Source organism: Saimiri boliviensis, chromosome 15 (assembly GCF_048565385.1).
Source record: "Saimiri boliviensis isolate mSaiBol1 chromosome 15, mSaiBol1.pri, whole genome shotgun sequence".
NCBI classification, from domain to species: Eukaryota; Metazoa; Chordata; class Mammalia; order Primates; family Cebidae; genus Saimiri; species Saimiri boliviensis.
This window is the reverse complement of record NC_133463.1, coordinates 86,379,974-86,400,384: the sequence shown is the minus strand read 5'-3', so window position 1 is coordinate 86,400,384 and position 20,411 is coordinate 86,379,974. Positions and strand designations below refer to the sequence as shown.

At 46.2% G+C, this 20,411-nt stretch overlaps 1 protein-coding gene across 4 annotated transcripts in view; it reads left to right on the top strand.

Annotated features, from left to right (window-relative positions):
* Window positions 1-8,428: 8,428 nt before the first annotated feature.
* The window catches only part of FAM135B (family with sequence similarity 135 member B), a 359,177-nt gene continuing 347,194 nt past the window's right edge, over window positions 8,429-20,411 (top strand). For 3 of the 4 annotated variants that reach the window (XM_003933681.4, XM_074387184.1, XM_074387185.1), the window contains exon 1: window positions 9,706-9,793. The gene's annotated coding sequence lies outside the window, so the exon portion shown is untranslated. Of the gene's footprint in view, window positions 8,528-8,622; window positions 8,843-9,705; window positions 9,794-20,411 lie in introns of those variants that run through there. The other variant, XM_074387183.1, reaches the window with a different exon arrangement.

The following is a 20,411-nucleotide window of genomic DNA, read 5'->3' as shown; positions in this document are numbered from 1 at the left end:
TTCCTTTGACTAAAATAACTAAACAATCATTTTATGTGATATGTACAAATGGTAAAATGTAAAACATGGAACTTAATACACAAATTTGAGAAATGTCACCTGAAGGGGGAGAGAGATGGGAATGGGGTCAGGAAAGGGCACACAGCACATTGCATAGGTACAGACTCTGCCTTCGTCCTAAGACTAGATTGGGCGTACCAAGTTTTGTTTTAATATTGTTATAATGAAGATCTATGTGTCATCTCTGTTTATCTCTGTCTCTGTCTCTCTCTCATATACATGTGAGTTACATATATATGTAACTATTTCACCTGTTTCATCTGTTACACAGAGGGGGAAAAAGTCTCAGAGAAAACACATACAGCAACTTCATGCTAAAGATAAATATCTCTCCTTTTATAATTCACCAAGGGCAGGTCTTGGAACAGGGCCTGGAGTTTCTGCAGACAGGAATGATATTGAAGACTTAAACACTTTGATCAAGAGTAGAGAGAATGCCCTGGATAAATCCGAAGGCTGTGTCCTTTATAAAAGGAAGAATTTGTTCCCAAAGTACTGTAGTCATTTAATATAATAATTTGCCAACTTAAAATGATAAATATATATATAGATATATATTCATCATTTCAATTCAATAAGAAGACATATATAGTCATAATTTTAATGTATACATATCTTCTTATTGAGTTGAAAAATACCATCATTGTTTGGCTACTTAGTAAGAGCATTTGCTTTTAATGTTATTAGTCTCATTATCAACTCAGTAGACACCTCCACCTTCTTCTCTTCAAAGTTGCTGATGTTCTCAAAGACACAGATGATTTATTTGTTACCAAATGACCTTTTTTCTTCAGTAATGAATCAAGCTCTCAGCAGTAAAGAAATGGGCATGATTAAGTGTGATAAGTAAACACAACTTCATGTGCCCCCAGTTCTATCAATCATTCATTACACAAACATTTATTGGGGCTTCCCAAAGGAGAAAATCCTGGAACCAGACTGCTAGGCTCAAATTCCAGCTCTGCCACTTTCTAGCTTGGAGAAGTTCAATTAGTCAGCTATGCCTGTTTCCTCATCTGTGAAAAAACTGGATAATAGTAGCACCAATCCTGTGGTATGGACATGCGAAGTCTTGGTGTTGTTTTCAAGGTGATTGTCTAGTGGTTTGGAAATCTGTGACTCTCTACTTGGATTACTCAGAATTGGCAATTCTATGCTACACAAGCAGAGAAGGCCTGACATCTCTGTGATGTGAAATTGAAATGAGAGTTAATGTCTTGCCCCGTCAGAACCCAACGAGAGTCAGGCAATTGTCACTAGGAGCCTCAGAGGTAACTTCGGTGGCCCGACTTACCTCTGTTTTGAAATTTGCTGTTTTATTTTTTCTTTGTTGTTGTTGTGTATTTCTTTTTTTTGTTTTCATTTGCCGAGATAGAAGAGAAGATGTGTGTGTGTGTGTGTGTGTGTGTGTGTGTGTGTGTGTGTGTCTCATGCCCACTATTTCCTCATACAAATAGTGACATTTGATGTCAGCTCATTTGACCACTGACTATTCGGGAGTCATGCAATTCCCATCTGGCTACAAGGAGGGCTGGCAAATGTAGATGGTCGCTCAGCTGAATTAGAATAATTACCATTACTGAAACATGCCAGAGGTTAGATCTTTTTCATATAACAATTAATTCTCATGTAAAGCAGCAAAGGAGAAAGCTGAAGTTCAGGTAGATTTTGTACCACCCACAAGATCACACAGGTAGAGAGGCTAAAGTTGGGGTCCCATTAGGTCCCTTTCATTCTTCTGCCCTTGTGCTTTCCAAGAACCTCTGTTGATCTTCAGGTTGCAGGAGTAGAGCACTGTGGACAAGATTTTCCATATTTTAGAATGCATAAACAAAATATGTTAAAATGTCCATTTATGTTGAACTTGGTCTTAAAAAGAAAAATGGTTTAGTTCCATGGATGTTTAATATAAACATTGACAGCATCACCATAACTCTCTCTGCATTTCAGTAGGCAACTGTCCTGCCCACTCTTGAGGGATGCTTGCTTTTGAGAACCACACTTGAGCAGAACTTGGCAGTGGTTCACCTCCTTCAGTGTACATGGGATATGCAGTTGGTCGTGCCTAATTCATTAAATTAAATATTATAAAAATGCTATAATTAAGCTAATCCTTGCAAAGTGGAGAAATGGTTTAAAAAGACTCCAACAAACAAATGAAATGAAACACGCAGACACACACAGATGCACACTCATTCACACACACACACACAGATTTTCATACATACACACACACACACACACACACACACACAGATTTTAAAAGAATGTACATGAGCCAGGAGCAGGGTTCATGCCTGTAATCCCAGCACTTTGGGAGGCTGAGGTGGGCAGATCACCTGAGGCCAGGAGTTCGAGACTAGCCTGGCCAACATGTTGAAATGCCATCTCTACTAAAAATTAGCCTGGCCAACATGTTGAAATGCCATCTCTACTAAAAATACAAAAATTAACCAGACATGGTGGCAAGTGCCTGTAATCCCAGCTACTCAGGAGGGTGAGGCAGGAGAATTGCTTGAACCCAGTAGGCAGAGGTTTCAGTGAGCTGAGATTGCGTCACTGCACTCCAGCCTGGGCAACAAGGGCAACATTCCATCTCAAAAAATAAAAAATAAAAAAAAGGCAAAAAGAAAAAAGAACGCATATGTAATGGAAATACAAGTGAACAAAAGAAAAAGTTAAGCAAACACATCTGCCAGGAAAGCCTTTGCCAGTCCGAACTTCAGTTGAAAACAGTGTTGATGCAATTATATCTAACAAATATTGCTCTTTTCTCTGGTTTGGGGGGCAGGTCTTGCTTTACCACCAGGCCGAAGTGCAGGGGTTCAATCATAGCTCATTGCAGCCTCAAGCTCCTGGGCTCAAGCGACCCTCTCTGCTAAGCCTTCCAAGTCTTTGGGACTACAGGTAGGCTAGGCACCACCATACCTAGCTAATTTTCTTTCTTCCTTCCTTTCTTTCTTTCTTTCTCTCTCTCTCTCTTTCTTTCTTTCTTTCTTTCTTTCTTTCTTTCTCCTTCCTTCCTTCCTTCTTTCCTTCCTTCCTTTCTTTCCTTCTTTCTTTTTTTTGTAGAAACTAGAGTCTTGCTATATTGCCCAGGCTAGTCTCAAACTCCTGGCTTCAAGTGTTCCTCACTTCTCAGCCTCTTAAATTGCTTAGATTACATGTGTGAGCCATGGCACCCGGCTGATATTGGCCTATTTGAAAATATCAGTAATTTTATTTAAGTTAGATTTATATTCATCATCTTTTATAGTAAATGATAATGCCCTAAATCTATTTTTCAGATTAGTGCTTCTCAACTGGGCGTGATTTTGCTCCCCAGAGACTTTGCCAATGTCTAGATACCATTTTGGTCATCACAATTGAGGGTGGTGGGAGGTGCTACTGCTGGGAGGAGGTCAGAGAGTTTTTAAACATCCTACAATGCCTGGGGCAGCCCTCTCAGGAAGAGAATCACTGGGTCTCAACTGTCAATAATGCCGAAGTTGAAAAACACTGTGTTAGGTAATGATAGTAAGACACCTGTATAACATAAATGCAAACCACACAGGAAATGGAAGCCAAGCTTGAGCAGAGGATGCAGGTGATGATGCTTAGTGGGAGGAAACAGGGACTGGCTGTTCAAATCCTGGCTTGGTAAATTTTGTCAAGTTCTACTACTTTGCCTGTGTTCCCTCATAACAGACTTGTTAACCCTATGAAAGATGAAATGAGTTCCATGTAAAATGTTTAGAATAGTATCTGGTTCCTGGTAAGAATGCTGCTGCCTAAAGTTTAGCCATGATCACCCTTACATACGCCCCCAAATAAAGCATCAATAGAAGGAAGTAATAAGCATGGGACTATCTCTGGGTTGAACTGCTGTACTGCTGAAGAAGTATTTTCATTGAAGATCTGCCTCAAAGTATAACAAAGTCGGCCTTCTCTTAATTCTCCTTCCCACCCCCCTGTGCCAATCAAGCTGGTTTTTAGGTGAACCAGTCCCTCATTTCATCACTTAATAAAATTAAACACAATAATTGAGTGGCTAACATAAGTACAGGGATGTTTAAAACAAATTTTCATCTTTGGTTGGCTGCCAAGACAAGTCAAATACATGATGTATTAGGCCATTTTCACTGCTGATAAAGTCATACCTGAGACTGGTTAATTTATAAAGGAAAAGAGGTTTAATGGACTCACAGTCCCACATGCCTGGGGAGGCATCACAATCATGGTGGAAGGTAAAAGCCATGTCTTACATGGCGGCAGGCCAGAAAGAACGAGAACGAAGTGTGAAAGGGGTAACCCCTTATAAAACCGCTAGATCTTGTGAGACTTATTCGCTACCATGAGAACAGATGGGGGAAACCCTGGCCATGATTCAAGTATCTCCCACGAAGTCCCTCCCACAGCATGTGAGAATTAGGAGCCCTAAAATTCAAAATGAGATTTGGGTGGGAATCAAGATGAGAAGAAAATCAATGCAAAATCTATTCAAACACTTTTTTTTTTTTTTTTTGAGACAGAGTTTTGCTGTTGTTGTCCAGGCTGGAGTGCAGTGGTGTGATCTCGGCTCACTGTAATCTTTGCCTCTCGAGTTCAAGTGATTCTCCTGCCTCAGCCTCCCAAGTAGCTGGGAATACAGGTGTGCACTGCCATGCCCAGCTCCTTTTTTTTTGGGGGGGGGGTATTTTTAGTAGAGACAGGGTTTCACCATGTTGGCCAGGCTGGTCTCAAACTCCTGATCTCAGATCGTCTACCCGCTTTGGCCTCCCAAAGTGCTGGGATTACAGGTGTGAGCCACCATGCCCAGCCTCATATACATTTTTGAGATGTACTGAGAACATCTGGATATTCCAAATACTGTGCTATAGTTTGACTAAAGAAAGATTAAAAGACACAGGCCCCTTTTAAAATAACTTAATTCAAAGACTTCTCAGCTTAGTGTGGGAAATCTATTTTTATATTAAATAATTTTATTACAGGCTCTGAGTATGTGTGAGGTTCAGAGGCAGCTCAGTGCAAGAAGGGATTAACTCTAAGGTAGGTATGAAAAGCCTTCAGGAAGGAAGTAATATGGAGACAGAGGTTTGAAGGATGAGTAAGAATTCATGGAGGTTCTAAACATCTTGGGGCTTTCTGGGATGTACAAACACTTGGGTTTTGCTATACCAGATAGAGCAGGAGTCAGATGTTAGCTGCCTCCGAAGGCCAGGCCCTGGGACATGGAACTTATTCTGGAAGTCCAGAATTACTCCTGAAGGATCTTAAGGGGATAGTATCAAAGTTGCATTTTTAATAGGCCCACATGATGTCTACAGAAGATTATTAAAGGGGATGAAACTAGAATTGGAGAGATCAGATAAGAAATTATTTCAGATAAGAAGCAGGATAGTCCTGGGTCAAGGTGTGGCTAGATAAGAAAGTATAACTGGAAGAGAAAGTATAACTAATAAACATGGCACCCAGACACCTCTTCTATTTCTTCAACTCATCTCAGTATTGAAAGATAATAACTCACACATACACAGCCCTCCCTGGGCCTGAGGCAGTGTTCTAAGTTTCAATCCATTTGCATCCATATATGTGAATCCATTTAATCTTCACAAGAAAGCTATGAGGTGCATTTTATTATTATCCTTGTTTTACAGAAAGGGCAACCGAGATGCAATTAGGTCACCCTGCATCGTAAGGTCAACAGGCCTGGCAAGTTGTCTCATCTGTGTCTTTCCATTAGCGGGAAGTGAAGTTTCTCCCTCTTGGGGTCTGATCTTCCCGAATTGTCCTCAGTCTGCCGGGTTTGCACACAGTCCAGTCCCCAGGGAGGCTGCTCTGACTTTCTTTCCAATATGTAGAGCTGTGGAGTCTGATAAGCATTTTAGGACAGTTGCTTCTTGCTGCCACAGGATGTCACCATTGAAAATCTGCATTGTGCAAGAAGAAATGCTGGCCCACTTGGCTGTGATCCCTTGCTCACCCTGAAGGGGCTTAAGCCCCTGTGGTCCCTAGGAGGGAGGGCAAACTCACACCACACCCCTGAACCCTACTCAGCCAAAGCATCCCATGGGAGCTCCCCAGACTGTACCTCTCAGTAGTCAGTTCTTTCTAGTGGGCTCACCTTCCACCTGCACCAGAACCCGGGCCTGGATTTGGCTTGATATCTGTCTCAGGACTAATATCCATCTGTCCTATCTCTAACTTCAGGCCAAGATTATACTCATTTCTCTAGACAGATGTATCATCACTCACGACCCCTTATTGAAGAAGATTTTTAAAAATCTCTCATGGAGCCCTTGCTATAGATGACTCTGAGAACTATTTACATGGTGGAATGACAGAAGTTGATAATTAATTAGACTGAGGAAGATGAGAGGAGTCGAGAGAATGGGAGAGAGAGAGAGAGACTAGGAAGCCTAGGACGATGTTAGGTTTCTGGCTTCTGTGACTTGATGGCCAGTGGGACATTTTCTTGGAAGGAGATAACAGTGGGGGGCCATTGTTGCTTTCCAGCTGGTTCCACCAAGGTCCAACGTGGGCAGTGGTAGGGACTTTCCCTTCCAGAACTCCCTCAGCCCCAGCTGTTCAGGACCTCACCTACTGGGCCTGAGAGCGCCTTGCACAATGCACATTCATTAAGAGGGCAGTGGGTAAGATCTCTGGGCCAACAGTGCATCTCTCCAGCTGACTGATGAATATCATGCTGGACAGTCCGTGAGCACAGCTGGAAGACTTTGCAGTCATAATTCTAATACCATTTTACCACATGGAAAACAAGGTGTGGGAGCAACTCTTGGGACTTATGTCATTGGGACACGGTGCATGTTGCCTTTGAGGTTATTTCAAGATTCACTGAGATTCTAGTCACAGATTATATATACAGATTATGTATATATGTATATACACACATATACACATGTACATATGTGTGCGTTTATATCTGCACACACACACACACATATGTGCAATTTATTTTTGGCTTAAACATCAAAATGTTTTACAAAAGTGTATGTTGAGGTCAAATGCAGCAGTGGCTCCCACCTATAATCCCAGCACTTTGCAAGGCTGAGGTAGGAGGATCATTTGAGCCTAGGAGTTTGAGACTAGCCTGGGCAACATAGCCAGACCCCATCTCTACAAAAAATAAAAACATTAGCCTACCTACTTGGAGGGGCTGAGGTGGGAGGATCGCTTGTGCCCAGGAGTTAAAGGCCGCAGTGAGTTATGATTGTGCCACTGCACTCTAGCCTGGGTAACAAAGTTAAGACCCTGTCTCAAAAAACAAATAGTCTATGTCAAAATTTTCACTCTCACTCTAACCTTGTCAACTGAGTTCTTCCAACCATCTTCACCCTCACAGCTAGTAGCTACTTCTCCATGGTCCCTTCATAGCCTTCCAGCATATTTGTATGCCAATGCAAGCTATACAAATAAGTGTATCTCTCTCCCTGCTTCACAACAGTTATCTTATTTTAAGATTATCTTATTTTATCTATTCTGCACTTTGCTTTTTCACTTAATACATCATGGAGCTGTTTTATCCAGACAATTCAAACACATCCAATATAAGCAAATCCTATGCTTCTAGCATATCTCTACTGCTGGGGACTGGAAAATGCAATGGAAAATGTTGCATGCTTGCAATGACTTTCGAAAATAAGGTTGCATAAAAATGCAATGTCAATAGCAAAATAAATGCCATATGATTATGATTACATTTAAAAGACAAATATTGTAAAAGAAAAGCATCCATTTTCCCTATAGAGAAACACGTATTTACCTGCCATTCACCAAACGTTTACTGAGGGTATGCATTGTCTAGGGCTTGCTGGGTGCTGTGGGGAGGACAAGCAGGGTGGACAGCTCAGACCGTTCATCTGCCCAGGTCCACTGTGGCAACAGCCTGCTTAGGACACCCCTTTCTGCAGCCTTATTCTGCACCCTAGCCACCACCACACACACTTCAATTTAGGCGACCTTCCCAACATTCCCATCCAGTCTTTCTCCTGTTTAACTGCTTCACCGCCCTCCTTCTCACCATCCTCACTCCCCTCCCATCCTGAGGGTCAGATTGTCAAATTCCAACCCCTTTACTTAGATGAAAGGCCTTCGGTGTGCAGGGCCTGCCCTGTACACCTCGTCGCTGGGCCTGCCTCCCCTTTCCGTGCCTGCTGCTGCTAGGCTCCAGCGGTGCTGTTCTGCCTCCAGGCCTCAGTACCCTGCCCCTCTAGTCCCGGAAAGAGCGGTCTTCCCCACCCTTTACCGACACGCTCACTTGTTCTTAAGGCTTTTTTTTTTCAGGTATCTTTCCCTAATTACCTGCCTCTGCTCCCAGCCTGACTGGGTTAGAGGCGCCTCCTGCTGCCTGCAATTGCCTGGTTCCATTCCATGCCTTCCTCTGGGGTGTGCGTTAGAGCAGCCCAGTTTAGTGGGGGACACAGTCATCCTCTAACGCCCAGTTCCATTCCCCGCCTCCTCCTGGCGTGTGAGTTAGTGCAGCTGGGTCTGGTGGACGGGTCACTGGGCTTCCGAGTCCCAGTCTCGGCTCGTTCTCTAAGGCTGTTTTGTCATCTGTCACAGGCATGCCACCAGAACTTGCCAACACAGTGGTGGAGTTCCCAGTGCCCCTTAGGAATGCGCAGTAGATGGGAGTTGGCTTCACCCTCCTGATCTTCCCCTCTCTCCTCCATGGACCGAATCCCGCACGTGTGTGAACCCCCGCGTTCAGCATGAAGTGAGGAGCCCCTCGGATGACGGGGCGCGGTGCCGGTGGAAGGCCACTGCTGACTTCGCTTCGGAGGTATGGGTCGCTCAGCGCGTTTACCCTTTCTCAGGCATCTACTTGTTGCCTGGGCTTCTCTTCCAAGTTCAACAGCCCCTCCCGGCCAGTTCACCGCTGCGTCTACCCCACCACAAAAGGTCTGCAGGGACCTTTTCCTGCCTGGGGTCTCGGCTCGGGAGGGCAGCCCCGGCGCGGGGACTGAGCATGCTCGCGCGGGCCGGGCTGGGAGGGCCGCACCCGGGGCCGCAGCCTGCGCCCTGGCTCCCGGGCGGCCGAGCGGGCGGGGTTTGGCCTCCGGGCAGCCGGCCCCGGGCTCCCAGCAGGGCCTCGCGGCGGAGAGGGACCGAGGTGGGAGCGCGCGAGCCGCGCCGCCAGCCAGTCGCGCAGCGTCGGCCCCCGCGGTGCGCAGCGGCTGCGGAGCGGAGCCAGCGGGAGCGGCAGGGCGGGCTCTCGGGGCCGCGAGGGCGCGCGGCGCGGCGCGGGGGACTGGCCGCGGCGCGGCGAGGGCAGCAGAGGAGCGAGGGCGCGGGAGGTGAGCGCAGCCCGGGAGGCGCCGGCCCAGGGCGCGGGCGCAGCCGCTCGGTCCTTCCTCTCCCGCGGCGCCGGCGGCTGCGTCCCCCCGACCGAGCCGACAGCCTCGCGTCCCGGCGCTCGCTCGCTGGGGCTGCCCGGAGGCCGCGGCCGGGCAGCTGTTGCACCGAGAGGGGGGCAGCCGCGGAGTTCCATAACCATAGCAACCGCATCGGCACCGGCGGCGGCCGCGAGGGCAGCATCCGCTCGCTCCTCCTCCAGGCAGCCTCGCCGCGGGGACCCGACACCGGCTCGCAGGTGCCGCGGACTCCCCGGTCCGCCCGCCGCCGCCGCCGCCGCCGCTGAGAGTGTTGGCGGCCAGAGACGGCGAAAGAGGAGAGAGGGACCCAGGAGCGCGGCCCCCGGGGGACAGAGAGGGGAGCCCTGCGGCGGAGACAGGTAGGTGAGAGCGCTCCGGGGTCGGCAGCGGCAAAACTCTCTCCTCTGTGGCAGTGACGCTTCTGCCAGCGTGGTTGCCAGTTGGGTGGCTTTCTACGATGGAACAGCGATTCCGCCGCAAAATGTGGTTTATCTCCCTCGATTTCCCCCAGTCTCTCTGCCCTCCAGGTTTGCTGCACATCTGGGCAGGTCTTGAGGGGATAAGAAGGCCCAGGGCTGTGAGAGGAGCAGAGAGGATGGGTTCATGAGGGGGTCCCCCCGGGAGTCCCACATGGAGGCTGAGGGGGCTCAGGCAGACCTTGGCCATTGGGGTCCTCGGGGCCAGGGAACCCGGCGGGGGGCAGGCTCAGGAGGAGACCGCGCTGGGGCGGAGGGGACAGGGGCAGCGATTCTCTGTGATCCAGGCGAAGGCACAGACTGTTCTTCCTGGGGCTTGGCTGGGGACAAGGGTGTGCGGGGACACTGCAGCTCAGCTGTGACATGGAAAGGGACCAGCTCTTGATCTGTAGAGCCAGCTTCAAGCCCAGTCACTGGAGGGGATGTTGAGACAAGGCAAGTAGTAACTTATTATTCTGGGACTCGGAAGTCTCATGTCATTGCCGTTGACTATTAGGGATGGGATGGGAATAGAAATACTAATTTGGAGCTAGCAGTCAAAACTGCACCCTCCCCTTCTCCCCACCTCATTACTGGCTCCCCACCCAACTTTGCCACCCAGACGAGAACCACATCGCACATAGTGACGCCCCTTGCTCCTTGGCCATTGGCAAACGATCTCACTTTTAGACATCTGGAGACACCGCTTCAGTTGTCCTTTTCAACCAGGGGGCATTGTTTTCCATCAGGTTATGATGCTCTTGATGTTAAGTGATGTGCCAAACTGAAAGGCACCTGGGCTGTCCACACAGTGTGATGGCGGTTAACTACATCTGCAGGCAGGAGAGAGGGCCAGAGCTTGGGGAGTGATTCCAAACTCAGATTAGCTGGGACCAGGGCCCCAGAAGAAAGAAGCTAGCAGGTGAATAATTAGGGTCTGAAAGTTCATGCATATGGGTAAGTAGGTCTCTGAGTAATATCCAGGATAGGCAGCCACTGACTTCGAAAGGGCTCTTTATGTTGTGGCCTCTGGAGACATTCTAAGTCCCAGTTAAAAGGCTGTGTTCTTTAATTGGGCTTTTAATTTATGATGTGGTTATGTTACCCAAGGGGATGTGATTTGGCCAGCGTCTCATCTGGAGATTTATGTCATCATAAGGATGATATTATCATATTTTAGGCAGAGGGAAAGGTATAGAAGAAAGTGGACCAGATTTGAGAGACAGAAAATGTGGATTTGAACTCTGATTCCCTCACACACCTGCTGTGTGACCTTGAGTTGTTCCACTTTACTGAGGCTTCTTTCTCTCATCTGGAGAATGGGGATACTAACTAGTCTTGCAGTTTACCAGGCTCAATCACAATCCAATGGGATGTGGACAGGATGTCTGGGAAGAGCTTTTTAAAACCTAATGTCTTGTGCAAATAAAAGGGATTATTGTTTTCCAAAGAAACTCTCTTCCTCAGATTGGCAAATCATTAAACATCCATCAACTACGAAAAGAGAGTGGAAATATTAGTCAGTGACTCACAGTTGAAACACTGTAGCCTGTTCCAAGATTGACTCAGGGCAACATAAAGAGGGCTTCTCCGCGGAAAATGCTGCATGTCCTCCTCCTTGCCTACAAGTGCTGAAGGTCAAGGGCTTTGCCATCAAATGCAGCACTTGTCTAGTTTGAAACAGGGAGGTCTGCTCACAACAGGGGTGGATTAATTTTTTTTACAGTGTAAACAGATTTACACATAGTGGACACTTATTTAAATGTTGATTAGATAAATACCTTGGGTCGTGGGTTTCTTGTGGGCAGGATTACTTTCATCGAACTCTGCTCTGTGATGTCAGGTGTTTGCCAAATGTTTGCTCAGTTTGACTGAAATAGACCGAATCCTTACAGCTTGATTTTATTGCTGAGGGAATTATAACTTCTGGAAGGAACAAGGACTATCTTATACTGTGTTCTTTGATGCCCCTGATTTTGCTTATTCTCATCTCCCTGCCTAGAATAACCATTTCTCACTTCCTGCTTCCCTTCACCCAATTCAAATGCCCCTTCCTATAGGAAGACTTCCCAGATTCTCTCATGTGCTCCCACGGCACTGTGGACCTGCTCTGTGATGGACTGTGCTGTGTCATTGCTTGCACACGTGCCTGTCCTTCTGTTGATTTTATGTTCCCTGATGACAGGTGCCTCTCCCTATTCTATTGCACCAGGTGCTGCAGCCACGGCCATGATGAATGCTTATTGAATGAGTGAGTGGGCCTTACTTCCAACATAACCACCTGTGCAGGGGCAGGCTGCAGAAAGGCTGTTCCTGGCTGCTTTTGCCGTCTTGGTCTGTGTGGCAACCCTGAAGGAGGCTCCATGGCTTGTTATGCGTTATTTAGGGTCAACCCACTGAAGCAAAGTGAAGGAGAACAGAAGCACATATTTTGCCTTAAAATGCTCATTTCTTTCAAGTGGGCACTTTAGGATAACTGTAATCTGGTGTTGAATGGCCTTCATGTAACATTTGCTGAAAACATCTGATGGAATATTTTAAACTTGAACTATCTTTCTCTGGCTTCAATTTCCTTGAGTTCAGCTCCAGTGGAGTAAAGAAGCACGTGTATTAGATGAAGATAGTGTAGATGTGAATCTCAGTTTTCAGGGTACCTGGAACGAGAGCACTGGATTGTCTCGTGCCTCCGTTTCCTCATTCATAAAATGTGGATGTGAATCCCCATCTCACAGGGATGTCCAGTGCTTGGAGCGAATTAATAGCTGTGCTATCAAAGTGGTTCATAAACTGTAAAATATTAATACTCGAAGTAAATTCTTTTCTTTACTTTTTGTCCTAGAAAATGAGCAAAATCCTTACGTTTAATTTCACAGCATCACATGGGCCTCAAGTGCTAGCTCCTTCACTTATTAGCTCTGTGTGACCTTCAGTAAATCATTTTGCTCCCCCAGCCATCTGTCTTACCTGCATAGCATTGTAATGATGACCACCTTTCAAGATAGGTTGGGAAATGCACGGAAAGAAAAATTCCATGCCAGGCACTCAATATATAATATCTGTAATTTCCAAATGATAGAAGTAATTGCCAATAATAGAGGGTTCCGGAATTTTTTGGAATGCCCCCAGTACATCTCTTCCCTCTATTTCACCTACATTTCTATAAGAGTGAAACAGAGAGAGGGAGAACTAAGAAGATGGTCATGGTCCCAACCACCAAGAACCTCTTTTGGTTACACATGAGAGACACCAGGAGGGAGGAGAATGACCTGAAGATTCAGATTCAGGGACTGGGTCCTCCTCACTCCAGATCTGACACTAACTGCTTGCAGGAATATTGATCTGGTCACCTTACCTGTCTTAACTCGGTGTTTCCATCTATAAAAAACCTAGGTGATTTCAATGGCCTTCTCTAGCTCTACTTCAAAGCTCGTATATATTACTCCATATTTCACCTTACCAAGTTTACATCCGTAGCCCTCAGACCATTTTGTTGTTGTTGTTGTTGGGATTCACAACTTATGCAAAACTCCACACTTCAATGCATTACACATACCCATCACCCTACCACCAAATTTTTCTTCTTTTTGTCTTTTCCTTAGTCTAGAAGGTTAAAGTGCCCAAGATGGCCCAGGGACTTAGGGAGGTGTTCAATATACCTGGTCCCAGTCCAATTCTTATCCTACTCCGGGCAGGATGTTCACTGCTCAGTCTAGTCTGGAAGATCTCCTTAATTCAAAATGCAAGAAATTGTGTGTGTAAAATTTGATCGTACCTGAGAGAGCTGGCAGAGATTCATGGACATCGCTAATATCTGCTGAGCTACCCAGACACTGGGTGCTCAGAAATGTCAAATGTTTCTGCTCGAACATGAATCATTTCTAGGTGGCTGCATACCAGTCTCAGGAGTGATTCGTGAGGGGGATTTTAGCATCACAAAGGGAAGTGGCACCATGAGCCTGGGATCTGTGGCCCACCTTCCACCTTTGGTGTGGATGGAATGGTGCTGTGATGTGCCTGGTACAGGGCATTTGCATACGTAGCCTGTCTTGTGTCAGATATCATGCCAGACCCTGAGAATCAACTGTGGACAACACAAGGTCCTTGCCTTGCAAGAGCTTAATATGTAGGTGGGGTATCAGGCATGGAACTTGACAAGAACAAACCAGGCAATGCAGAAATCTGTGGGAGCAAAGAGAAGGAGTCTCCGACATATTTCCAGGTGGTGGCTGTTAAGGATGCCTTCTCAGAGGAGAGAGAGTCTAAGCGGAGTCTGAAGGAATCTCCACATGCAGACCTGAGGGAAAGATCATCAGAAAGGGAAAGAAACATGCAGAGACCTGGAGACAAGATGTAGCCAGGAAGAGAAAGGAATGGCAGGGCTGGAACAAGAGGCCAAGGGGTGAGGTGGTGTCCATTGAGGCTGGGGGACAGAAGGGTTACATGTTTGAGAGTTTGGCATGCCAGTCTTTCCCTCTAACTTAAAGGGCATTGGAAGTCACAGGAAGGTCTAGACCTGGGCAGGATGCTCTCCCCAGCTGTGATACAGGCCAGGTTAGGGAGATCCAACAAAGATTTTATGGCCACTTAGGAGGCTGTTCAGAGGTGCTTGACTTCAGGTAATGAGAGATTGGAAAAAGAGAAGGACAGAGAAGAAACAGTGGGAGAAGGAATAGTAGAAAGGAACAGAAGGAGGGCATCAGAGAAATGCACAGATTGCATCTTATCTCAGAGAAATATTGGTGGGAGATCCTAGGGACCTTTGACCACAGATAAGTGGAGAGGAAGGAGGGGTCGTGGTTGATACTCAGGCTTTCTTTCCATCCTATCACTGTGAGAAAAGAAGGTAGCGACTAGTAAACCCGGCTCTGAATTGTCATCCCTGCCTCTATTCTGCTTTCCAGTGTCTGCTCTGCACAAGGCAGCCACAGAGATCTCTGTAAAAGTAAAATCAGGTTAAACTCTTTGCTCAAAGCTCTTTAGTGGTTTTCTAACTTGGAGTAAAATCTGAAGCATATCCCATGACCTGCAACCTACATGACCTTCAGCCCCGGTTCCAACCCTACTCACCAGCCCGTGACCTGGTCTCCGCCACAGCCACTCACCTCCACCCACCCCGGCCTCCTGGCTGATCTTCAGGAGCACATGCTACTCCCTCCTCCTGGGATACTCTTCTCCCTGGTAACCACTGGGGGTCCCTACTTTATTCTGGCTACAACTCAAATGTCACCTTAGTATATTATTAGCCCCCTTTACCACTTACTTCTACAATGACAGTCTCTTATTTTGATGTTTCTTTCTTTATAGTACCTATCAACATATTATATAGTTCACTGCTGAACTCCCACTGCTAGAACAAATCCTGTCATATAATATATGCTCAGTAAATGTTTGCTGAATGAATGAATGAATGAATGTAAAATTGGCTTGGCTCCAGAGGAGATGCTGGTCCCAGCTTTGACTGGGAATTAGACAATGAGGAAATGACTGAGGGACAAGCAATGGCATGTTCCAAACTGTGGGTTAGAATTAAGTGACTATTTACTCCACAGCTCCAATATTCCAGGCATAACTAGGCAGTTGGATAGCGAGACTACCCAAGATCAAATTTCTTATGAAACATTTCTCACGACATGGAAAACCACAGATTTATTGTTAGAGGAGTCCTCAGCTGCACGCTGGAAGCTGAGGGCCTGGTTGAGTTCTGCTGTTCACTTTCTCTGTCACTTTAGAAATAATCTTTCCACCCCATTCTTTGAAGTTTTGTCCTATATTTTAATTGATGTTATAGCTTTTTTTTGTTGTTGAGCTTTGTGATATAGGAAATATTTCTCTTTTCTTGTTTTTTTTGTTGTTGTTTTTTTTTTTTTGAGACAGAGTTTCACTCTTATTGCCCAGGTTGGGAGCACAATGTCATGATTTCGGCTCACTGCAACCTCCACCTCCCAGGTTCAAGTGATTCTCCTGCCTCAGCCTCCCAAATAGCTGGGATTATAGGCATGTGTCGCCACATCTGGCTAATTTTGTATTTTTAGTAGAGACAGAGTTTCACCGTGTTGGTCTGGCTGGTCGCAAACTCTTGACCTCAAGTAATCCACCCTCCTTGGCCTCCTGAAGTGCTGGGATTACAGGCATGATGCACCACGCCTGACCTATTTTTCTTTCTCTTCTATAATTTTGTCTCTAATTTCATTATATTTAGTCAGGCATTGAAGTGACATCATATTCTTTAAGTCTTCAGTTATTTAAAATAACTGTAACATACAGTCTTTAGTCTTCAGTTACTGGGCAGAAGACGGACAAAGAGAGTGAAGAGAAGAGGTGGGTGTTATCCCAAGGTGGCTGGAGGGATGCAGCAGTGGAATGAACTCTTTGCATATGGATATTCTAGAGGCAGAGTGGTGTAGGCTCCCTTTGCAGGGGTGTCTTCCTGGTGCAGCTCTTTCAGCAGGAAGTTCCCATTGTGGACATGCTCTCTTGCTGGAATGGCAGAGATAAGGCCCTTATCTACCTGTCCCTCTGAGCACGGCCCACTCTACTCTCCCAACTAGGCACACCCTCTTCCATGTCTCCAGGACTGGGCTCCTTTCCCTGATGGGCCCTGCAGGCCCCTGTTCCTCCCTAGCACCCAGTGCAACTCTGTGGTTTGGCTTTCTCAGTCTGGAACTTTCTTGTCTAAATCTTGAGTCCCTGCTAGACTCTGTATTTTTTGAGATTAGGAACTGGGTTTTACCTTTTATGAAGAGTCTGGTATCTGAAAGAAAATTGGATCAAAAATCAAATGCAGGTACTCTAGGGTTAACTCCAACATGAATTAGCTGTTCTTTAAGCAGGAACTTAACCTCCTTGGAGTTATTTTCCCAAGTGTGAAGTGAAGGCGTTTGGACTTGATGTAACTCATCTAGTCAACACAGAGTTTATTTCCCAAGTGCCTATTATGCCCCATGCTCTGTTCTAGAAGCTTGGAGAAGGCCAAGATAAAGAAGATAATATTTATATCCTTAAGAAGTTTATAATTTTTAAAGAAGACAAGTAGAGAAGCAGATATAATGTACAGTGGCAAAGCTATGATAAAGATAAGATGTGAGAGCAGAGAAGGACACTTAACCCCATCTAGGAATGCCACGCGGGCTTCCTGGAGGAAGAGGTACTGACTATGAGACATGAAAGGAAAGCAGGAGTTACACAGATAAATGTGGGATAAGGAGTTGGGGGCGGGGGGGTTGTTTCACAGAGAAGAAAGCCAGTGTGAAGAGCGGTGGTTGAGACAGAGTATTGCAGGCAGTAGGATGAGTGGGCTCAGAGAGTGTGTGGGTGCAGAACTTGAGACGGGGGTGGGAAGCTGAAAGGCTGGAGAGGTGAGCAGAGGCTAGGCTGGCCTTTGAACACTTTGTGAAGGGACCTGTTCTTTATCTGGAAGCTAATGGGAGGGATGGGAAGATCTTAAACTGAGAGATGACAGATAGAAACATGCATTCTGGAACTGTCCATTCTGGCTGCAGCATAACGAATGCATTGGAGAAAAGTCAGTCAGGAGGCATGGAGACCGGGGGGGAGTCTACTGCAGGAAATTCAGGGGCTCTAGAGGTAAGGATGGCCCCAACGTAGGTTAAGGCAGTAGGGATGAAGACAGGAGGACCAACTTGGGTCATATTCACTCAGTGCAATCTTGACATACAGGTTCCAAGAGTGAAGAATACCTCCACTCTGGGATGACTCTCCATTTTCTGACCTAGTCTGATGGATTGGTTTTGCTGCTGTTCACTGGCCTGGGGACACAGGGGAAAGCACAGGTTCAGGAGGAAATAATGAGTTCTGATTTGAATGCATGGAGTTTCAGGTCTCTGATGACATCTATATATGTTTTAGGCAATATCAGTCAAACTCAGAAAAGGGTTTGGCTGAATACACAGACTTAGGAATCCTCAGCACATAGATGCTGAGAGCCTGGGAGTAGCAGTGATTCGCTAGAAGTGTGGAGGTGGAGGAGGCAAAGGTGTTGTGACCCACAAGGTCTACACTGCTGCTCATTCAAAAAAAATCAAACACACAAACAACAAACAAACAAAAACCCACACTCTCTGGCTTCCTCTTGCCTTAGGGATTTTTCCTTTTGTGTCCACACTGCGGGCAGGCACAAATCAATCCCTGATGTTCCTAGATGACTTCTTCATCTAAGTCCCCTCCTCGTCGTAATCTCTCTGGACAACCCTAGTCAGATAACCCTGTCTAGTCTCTAGTCATGGAGCTTGCTTTTTTTTCCTCAATAGAATTCATTATTATGTCATTATCTGAAGTATTAGAGATGCATCGGTTTGTTTTTTTGCTATCTCCACTGCAAGATGTGACCTTCCATGGTAGTGCAAGGACTTTGTCTTACTTATAGCTGCACAAAACCCTTAGAATAGTTTCTGACACCTGTCTACAGCCATACCACCCTGAACACGCCTGATCTCGTCAGATCTCGGAAGCAAAGCAGGGTCAGGCCTGGTTAGTACTTGGATGGGAGAATAGTTTCTGACACCCAATATGCATGCAATAAATATTTGTTAAAAAATAGAATCCATGCAGAAATCATCAATAATAAAGTAAGACTTTCTACATTTAAAAACTAATAACTGTGGCCCTATTTAAGCACGATTTACAGTTCCTGGTCAGAAGACAAACTTTCATTTCAGGGACACCTTGTAGCCTGGTCACTTGCTGCTGGACACCTGCCCCCTGGGATGACCTGCCCTATGCATCTCCTCAGGTGACATGGACAGGTGTTTTTTTGTTTTGTTTTGTTTTGTTTTTAATTTTTGAGATGGAGTCTCACTCTGTCCCCAAGGCTGGAGTGCAGTGGCGTGATCTTGGCTCACTGAAACCTCTGCCTCCTGGGTTCAAGTGATTCTCCTGCCTCAGCCTCTGGCAGTAGCTGGGATTACAGGCACTCGCCACCACGCCTGGCTAATTTTTTGTGTTTTTAGTAGATATGGGGTTTCACCACATTGGCCAGGCTAGTCCTGAACTCCTGATCTCAGGTTATCCTCCCACCTTGGCCTCCCAAAGTGCTGGGATTATAAGCATGAGCCACTGCACCCAGCCAACAAGTGACAAATATATTTTAAATTTCAGTTGAAACAGAAAAGAAGTACCGCCTCTCTCCCACTCACCCCTACACACCTAGGGCTAGGATGCCAGTAGCCTGAGGAGCACAGTGGCAAACTTCCCCCCAACATGCTCCTGTGAAAGCAGGGGTTGGCTCTGGGCCATTTACTGGGAAACAGCTCTGCTTGAGACCTTAAACATCAGCTGTAAGTGCAGCACCCCACTGTTCAGCTTAATCCAGAGATAAAAGCAACGTTTTCTTAGACAATTGTTCTTAACCTTAATTATGTCAAGGATCACTTTGAGCATCTGATAAAATTTATAGCCACTCTTCTCAGGAAAAGGAAGTAATTCTATGCAGGCTGAAGGGAAGGCACGGATCTCCTGGAGTCCTCTGTGACCAGCTAAGAATGCCTTTTCTACAAGTGGGCTGGGGCTGCTTTGGAGCCTGCAGACATCCCTGCCATGAGCATCACGAAGAATGTATTCTCTGCTGAAAAACAGAACAGCAGATCTTCTGAGTGTTAGGGAGACAGGGTCATGTAAATGAAAATCACAACCTTTAGAGTGAGGCAGACTTTGGTTTGAATCCAAGTTCTCATTAGAGTCATCAGCTTGTACCATTTTGAAGGGGACTGTTTCAGTTTGAAAACTGAAAGTCTTCCATCCCAGGAACCTTCTTGGTCCCGGACAATACAGATGAGTTGGTCACTTGAGTTCTGACGTTTGTTAGCCGAGGGATGCTGGGTAGTTACTACGTCTCTGTGGAAAGATCCTGCTTATTCCACCTCAGGTCAGGTTCCTTAGACGCCAAGACTGAAATGGAGATTCTTGTGCAAGTGATTGGCTGAGCAGATACCCTCAGTTGAAACCTGGAGAGAGAGGGAAGCAGGTTTAGACAAGGGAGAGGCCAGGCATGGATCTCTAGTCTCAGCGTGACTGCACAGGGGGTTCTGGGACACACATGGCCCACAGAGTCTTCCTCCTTGAGACCAGGGCCTAGGCTGTTGTCATTGCTGTGGACTCAGCTCTGGCAGCGTATCTTCCCAAGTATTTCTGGGAAAAGCAGCTCCTGTCAGCTGTGGGCAATTCTCAGAAGAACAAGACAATTGCAGGCTGCTAGCAGCCAAAAAATCATCTGAGTGATGGAGCGCCAGCTCGGTAGAGGGGACACGTGGGTCACCAGTAGCATCTACTACATTCTAAAGGATGTTTCCGTTACAGCCCTCCAAGTTTTCCTTTAAGACACACACATTCCTCAAGGCTCATTATTTGGGACTTATAACATTCAGCCCTACTACCCTCTGATCCTCTCAAAATGCCTGTGCCCTGAGGGAATGAGTCATGAAGTACTATAAAAATGCCTCCTTAAACCTTGCCATGCTTGGAACCCAAGGAGCCCTGCTGTGGATTTTCATCCTGATTCAGCCATACC